Here is a 7,688-nt window from a genome sequence, read left to right as displayed (position 1 = left end):
CAATAAAGAAAACTAATTTTCAACGAAAAAGTTAAAATTTTTAAAAAATTATTTCAATTTAAAATAGAATACTCAAATTTTTAGTTAAAAAAATTTATTTTCAACCAAGAATTTCTAGAAAAAGAACAGAAATTTTCAGCTAAATAGTCGAATTTTTGGGTAAAAGAAAAATCAATTTTTATTCAAAAAAATAATTTTCAACGAAATAGTTAACATTTAAAACAAAACAAAAAAAGAATATTATCCAGAAAAAAAATTCCACTAAGCAGACGAATTTTCAACTAAATAGTGGAATTTTTAACTAGGAAAGATCAATTTTCAATAATAAAAAGAATTAATTTTCCACGATACAGTTAAATTTTCAGATAAAAAAATTATTTCGCAACAAAAAAATTTTAACAAAATAGTCAAATTTCCGAATATAGAAATGAATTTTGAACTAAAATAATGAATCTTTTAATAACAAGAAAATTCATTTTTAGCCAGATAGCTAAATTTTCCATAAAAAAAAAACAATTTTCAACCGAATAGTTTAATTTTTAAATAGACAGAATTAACTTTGAACAACAACAAAATGAGTTTTCAACGAAAAAAAAAGTATAGAAATATAAGAAGACTTTTCTACTCAAAAAGACAAATTTCAACGAAATAGTTCAATTATCAATAAAAAAAAAAGAAATTTTCAACATAAAAGATAAATAATTGAAAAATAAGATCACTTTTCTACTAAAAAAGATGAAATAAATTCTAATCTAAACAACATACATTTTTTATGTTTAAATTTTCAATTAAATACTCGCATTTTTAACTAAAAATATCAATTTAAACAGAAAAACGAATTTTTAACGAAATGGTTAAATTTTAAAACAAATCAAAAAATGAATATTCAACCAAAAAATTAAATTTTTAACTAAATAACATAAATTTTTAACAAAAATATTAAATTTTCAACTAAATTGAGGAATATTAAACTGGAAATTTTCAAACAAAAAAAAATGATTTTTCAACTAAAAAAGATAAATTATTAAAAAAAAAATTAATTTTCAGCCAAAAAAAGGAATTTTCAACCAGAAAGATGAAGTTTCAAGTGATAAGATTAATTTTCTTCTAAAAAAGACGAATTTTCCACAAAATACATGGATTTAAACCAAATAAATAAATTTTAAGCTGAGGAAGATCAATTTAAAAAGAAAAACGAATTTTTAACGAGATAGTTCAATTTTAAAACAAATCAAACACTAAATTTTTAACCAAAAAAATTATTTTTAAATTAAAAAGACAAAGAATTAAAAAATAAGATGACTTTTTTACTAATAAAATGCGAACTTTCAACCAAAAAATTTAATTTTTAACTGAATAACATAAATTTTTAACAAAAATATTAGATTAGATTATTTTTCTACTAAAAAAGACGAACTTTCAACCAGAATTTAAAATGTCAATTAAATAAGACAAATTTTTAACAAAATAATTAAATTTTCAACAACAAAAAAATGATTTTTCAACAACAAGAAAAATGAACTTTTAACAAAAAAGATAATGTAGTAAAAAATAAGATCATTTTGCTACTAAAAAATACAAATTTCAACGAAATAGTTAAAGTTTCAACCAAAAATATTAATTTTCAACAAAAAAAATGAAGTTTCAAGCAATAAGATTAATTTTCTTCTAAGAAAAAAAAACGAATTTTCCACAAAATTTTTAATGAAATAGTTAAATTTTAAACCAAAAAGATAAAGTTTCAATTAAACAGGACAATTTTTCAACTTGTAATGGAATAGTTGAATTTCCAGTTCAAAAATAATTGTCAACAATAAAAAAAAGAAAGATTGTTAACTAAAAAAATGAAGTCTCAAATACTAAGATCAAATTTTCTACTAAAAAAAAAAGAATTTTTCACAAAATAAGTGAATTAAAAACAAATAATTGAAATTTAAACTACATAACATAAAAATTTTTTTTTAATTATTAATAATAACTATAATTTAAATATAATTTAATTATAATTTAAATATGATTTAATAATAATTTAAATATAATTTTTAATCAATTAAAAAAATTTATTTTCAACAAATTAATTCAATTTTCAATAAAATTAATAAATTTCCAACCAATAAGATGAAAATTGAACTATTTTTTTTTAAATTCGTCTCATTCAGTAGAAAAATAATCTTATTACTCTAAACTTAATTTTGTTGGCTAAAAATCCGATTATATTTTGTTGTTTTTTTTTTTTTACTGAAAATTTAATATTTGATTGAAAAAATAGCTTTTTTAGTTGAAACTTCATTCTTTTGGTTGAAAATTAATTTTTTAAACTAATAATTCAACTATCTAATGCTTGGTTGAAAATGAAAAAAAATCGTTGATTTTTAAATAAAATAATTAAATTTTTACTCTAAAAACATGAATTTTCAACTAAAATAGTTAGTTGAAAAATTAACTATTTGGTTAAAAATTTATTTTTTTTTATTAGAAATTATTTTTTTAACAGAAAATTTAACTATTGAATTTTAATTTGAAAATTCAACTTTTTGAGCTAAAAATCTTCTTTTTTTTGTTAAAAATTATTTTTTTTTTTAACTGAAAATTTAATTATTTAATATTTGATTGAAAAATTAGCTTTTTTATTGGAAGCTTCCTCTTTTTTGTTAAAAAATAGTTTTTTTTTACTGAAAATTTAACTGTTCCTTTTTAAATTGAAATTTGATCGTTTTTAGATGAAACTTGATCTTTTTGGTGGCAGACTTTTTATGCATTTTTTTTTAAATTGAAATATTTTATTGAAAATTATGGGTTTTTTTTTTAATTTATCCTTTTTAGTTGAAACTTTGTCTTTTTGATTGTGAACTTCTTTTTTTTTAATTAGTTTTTTTGTCAAAAATTGAACTGTTTTCTTGAAAATTCGTCTTTTTAGTAGAAAAATAATCTTATGAATTGAAACTTAACTTTGTTGGCTAAAATTTTTTTTTAAATTTATCATTTTTAGTTGAAACATAATTCTTTTTGTTGAAAATTAGCTTTTTTAAACTAACAATTTAACTATTTAATGCTTGGTTGAAAAATTGAAAAAAATAATTAATTTTTAAATAAAATACATGAATTTTTAATCAAATAGTCGAATTTTCAACTAAAATAGTTACTTGAAAAATCAAATACTTGGTTGAAATATCATGTATTTGATCGAAAATTCGACTCTTTTGATTAAAAATTCATTTTTCTTTTTACTAAAAATTTAACTATTCCTTTTTAAATTGAAAATTTATCTTTTTTAGTTGAAACTTTATCTTTTTGGTGGCAGAATTTTTTTTAAATTGAACTATTTTCTTGAAAATTATAGTTTTTTTTTAGATTATCCTTTTTAGTTGAAACTTTATCTTTTTGGTGGTAAATTTCTTTGTTTTGTATTCACCTTTCTCTCTGGAAAATTGAACTAATTTTTTGAAAATTTTTCTTTTTTAGTAGAAAAATAATCTTCTCAATTTTAAATTTAAAAAACCGCTGGTTATTAATTAAAATAATTGAATTTTTACTATAAAAACATGAATTTTCAATAAAATTCATGAATTTTAAATCAAATAATTGAATTGTTAACTACAATAGTTAGTTGAAAAATCAACTTTTTGGTTGAAAATTCATGTGTTTGATCAAAAATTTGTCTCTTTTGATTGAAAATTAATCTTGTTGATTAAAAATTTTTGTTTTTTTGTTTCGGAAATTCATTTATTTTGTTGAAAATTTGTGTTTTTTAGTAGAAAAGTAATTTTCTTACTTAAATTTGACTTTTTTCGTTTAAAATTAATTTTTTTTTGTGAAAAATTATATTTTTTCAACTAAAAATTTGAGCTATTCCGTTTTAAATTTAAAATTTATCCTTTTGAGTTGAAACTTTATCTTATTAGTTAGAAAATTTCTTCTTTTTCAATTCTTTTTTTTGAACTATTTCGTGGAAAATGGTTGAAAATTCGTCTTTTTTTTAGTAGAAAAGTAATCTTTTTACTTGAAACGTCATTTTTTTGTTTGAAAATTTAATTATTTGGTAAAAAATGGAACTCTTTGATAGAAAATTTCTGTAACTTTTTTAGTTGAAACTTTATTCTTTTGGTTGAAAATTAAGTTTTTAAATTAATAATTCAACTATCTAATGCTTGATTGAAAATTAAAAAAAATCGTTGAATTTTAAATAAAATAATTAAATTTTTACTCTAAAAACATGAATTTTCAACTAAAATAGTTAGTTGAAAAATCAACTATTTGGTTGAAAATTCATTTTTTGTTTGGTTTAGAATTAATATTTTTGTCTAGAAACTATTTTTTTAACAGAAAATTTAATTATTGAATTTCAATTTCAAAATTTAACTTTTTTCGTTGAAACTTTATCTTTTTGATGGTAAAATTTTTTTAAAACAATTTCTTTTCAAAAATTGAACTATTTTCTTGAAAATTCGTCTTTTCTAGTTGAAAAGTAATCTTATTACTTGAAACATAATTTTGTTAGCTAAAAATCTTTTTTTTGTTGAAAATCATTTTTTTTTTATGTGAAAATTTAATTATTTAATATCTGATTGAAAATTTAAGTTTTTTTAACGGAAATTCGTCTTTTTAGTTGAAAAATAATCTTATTAATTGAAACTTAATTTTGTTGACTAAAAACTTTTTTTCTTTAATTTAACTATTCAATTTTAAATTTTAAATTTATCATTTTTAGTTGAAATATCATTATTTTTGTTGAAAATTAATTTTTTTAAACTAACAATTTAACTATTTAATGCTTGGTCGAAAAATTGAAGAAAATCGTTGATTTTTAAATAAAATAATTAAATTTTTACTCTAAAAAAATTATTTTCCCACAAAATACATGAATTTTTAATCAAAAATTCGACTATTTTGATTGAAAATTCATTTTTCTTTTGTTGAAAATTCATTTATTTTGTTGAAAATTTGTCTTTTTTAGTACAAAAGTAATCTTATTACTTAAATTTTATCTTTTTGGTTTAAAATTCATTTTTTGTTTGTTTGTTGAGAATTAATTTTTTGGTAACAAATTTTTCTTTTTACTGAAAATGTAACAATTCTTTTTCAAATCGAAAATTTATCCTTTTTAGTGAAAACTTTATCTTTTTGGTGGTAAATTTCTTTTTTTTTTATTAATTTTTTTCTCTCGAAAATTGAACTAATTTCTTAAAAATTCGTCTTTTTTAGTAGAACAAAAATCTGGCCACTTGAAACTTGATTTTGGTAGCTGAAATATATAATTTTTTGAAAATTATTTGCTCTCAACTGAAAATTTAATATTTAGTTTAAAATTGAGCTTTTTTAGTTGAAACTCCTTCTTTTTGGTTAAAAATTCCTTTTTTTTTGTTGAGAATTCTTTTTGTTCAAATTTATTTATTTTTTTTACTAAATATTTAACATTCAATTTAATTATTTAACTGAAAATTTCATTATTTAATTTTTGATTCTAGATTTAACTATTTTAGTTGAAAAATCAACTATTTGATTGAAAATTTATCTTTTTTTATTTATAAAATTAATCTTTTAGATTGAAAAGTGAACATTTTTGTTTGAAAATTTCTCTGTTTAGGTAAAAAATTAATCTTTTTATTTGAAAATTGAGCTTTTTTGTTTAAGGTTTAAATATTCAATTTTTTGTTAAAAATTTCTCATTTTTACTTCAAGTTCAACTTTGGTTGAAAACGAACTTTCTTTTTCTAAACATTAAACCGTTTTGTTAAAAATGCATTTTTTTGTTTTATTTATTTATTTAACTGAAAATTTAATTATTTCATTTCTGATTCTAAATTTATTGTTTTTAGTTGCAAAATCAAATTTATCTTTGAAAATTGAACTTTTTGTTTCTAATTTTAAATTAAACTTTTTTAGTTGAATAATCAACATTTTAGTATAAAAATTATCTTTTTAGATAACAAATTAATATTTTCGTTGAAATTTATTCATTTTTTTCGTTGTATTTAATTATTTAACTGCAAATTTAATTATTTAATTTCTCATTGTAAATTTGTTTTTTTTTTCAGGTAGAAAGTTAATTTTTTTTATTTAAAATTGAACTTTTTTGTTGAAAATTCGTATTTTTTCTTTGTTGAAAATTAACTGTTCAAATGAAAATTTCATTATTGAAAGTTTAAATATTAATTTTTTTTAATTTATCATTTTTAGTCGAAAGTTCAACTTTTTGGTTAAAATTGAACTATTTTGATAAAAAATTAAACCAAATTGTTGAAAATTCGTTTTTTTGTTGAAGTTGTTGAAAATTATTTGTTTATCTAAAAATTTAATTATTTAATTTGTGATTTTAAATTAATCCTTTTTAGTTAAAAAATCAACTATTTGATTAAAAAATAATCTTTTTATGTCGAAAATTAATCTTTTTGGGCGGAGCTTGGACTTTTTTAATGAAAATTCGTTTACTTTTTTTTTTTTAATTTTAATATTCCATTTTTTGTTGAAAATGAATTTAAATTAATTTATATCTGATTGTAAATCTAACTATTTTAGTCGAAAAATCAACTATTTGATTAAAAATGTTTTCTTTTTGAATTTAGAATATTAATCTTTTAGATTGAAAATTCAATATTTTTGTTGAAAATTCATTTTTTTCAAGTTTAAATATTCCATTTTTTATTAAAAAATGAACTTTTATGTTGAATATTCAACTTTTTAATAAAAATTTATCTTTTTGGGGAAAAAATTAATCATTTTCTTTTAAAATTTAGAAACAATTTTTTTAAAAGAAAAGCTAACCATTCAATTTTAAGTTGAAAATTTAAGCTTTTTAGTTGAAACTTTATCTTTTTGTTTGTAATGTACTATTTTTTTTTAATTAATTTTTTCCCCTCAAAAATTGAACTCTTTTCTTGAACATTCGTCTTTTTTAGTAGAAAAATAATCTTATTACTTGAAAATTAATTTTTTTGGCTAAAAATCTATTGTTTTTTTGTTTGTTGAAATTTTTTTTCAACTGAAAATTTAAATATTTAATGTTTGATTGAAGATTTAGCTTTTTTGTTGAAACTTACTCCTTTTGGTTACAATAGTTAGTAAAAAAATCCACTATTTAGTTAAAAATTCATGTATTTGACAAAAAATTCGTCTCTCTTGATTAAAAATTAGTCTTGTTTATTAGAAATTCATTTTTGTTATTTTGGAAGTTCATTTATTTTGTTGCAAATTGGTCTTTTTCAATAGAAAAGTAATCTTATTTCTTAAATTTTATCATTTTCTTTTAAAATTAACTTTTTTCAAACGAAAATTTGCAAATTTCTTTTTTCTCAATTCTTTTTTTTTGAAAATTGAACTATTTCGTGGAAAATTGTTGAAAATTCGTCTTTTTTATTAGAAAAGTAATATTTTTATTTGAAACGCCATTTTTTTGGTTTGAAAATTAATTTTTTCTGTAAAAATATTTTTTTTTTTTTGAAAATTGAACTATTTCATAGAAAAATTCGTCTTTTTTATCGGAAAAGTAATATTTTTATTTGAAACGTCATTTTTTTGGTTTCAAAATTAATTTTTTTTAAATTGAACTATTTCGTGAAAAATGGTTGAAAACTCGTCTTTTTTATTAAAAAATTAATCTTTTTATTTGAAACGTCATTTTTTTGGTTTGAAAATTAATTTTTTCTGTAAAAATAATTTTTTTTTTTTTGAAAATTGAACTATTTCGTGGA

General features: G+C 18.1%; 1 protein-coding gene across 2 annotated transcripts in view; it reads right to left on the bottom strand.

The window, feature by feature from the left end:
- The window catches only part of LOC117174893 (protein rogdi), a 30,851-nt gene that overhangs the window by 822 nt on the left and 22,341 nt on the right, over nucleotides 1-7,688 (bottom strand). The window lies entirely within an intron of this gene.

This window comes from Belonocnema kinseyi, chromosome 1, assembly GCF_010883055.1.
Source record: "Belonocnema kinseyi isolate 2016_QV_RU_SX_M_011 chromosome 1, B_treatae_v1, whole genome shotgun sequence".
NCBI lineage: Eukaryota > Metazoa > Arthropoda > Insecta > Hymenoptera > Cynipidae > Belonocnema > Belonocnema kinseyi.
The sequence above is the reverse complement of the archived record's forward strand: the minus strand, read 5'-3'. Positions and strand labels throughout refer to the sequence as shown.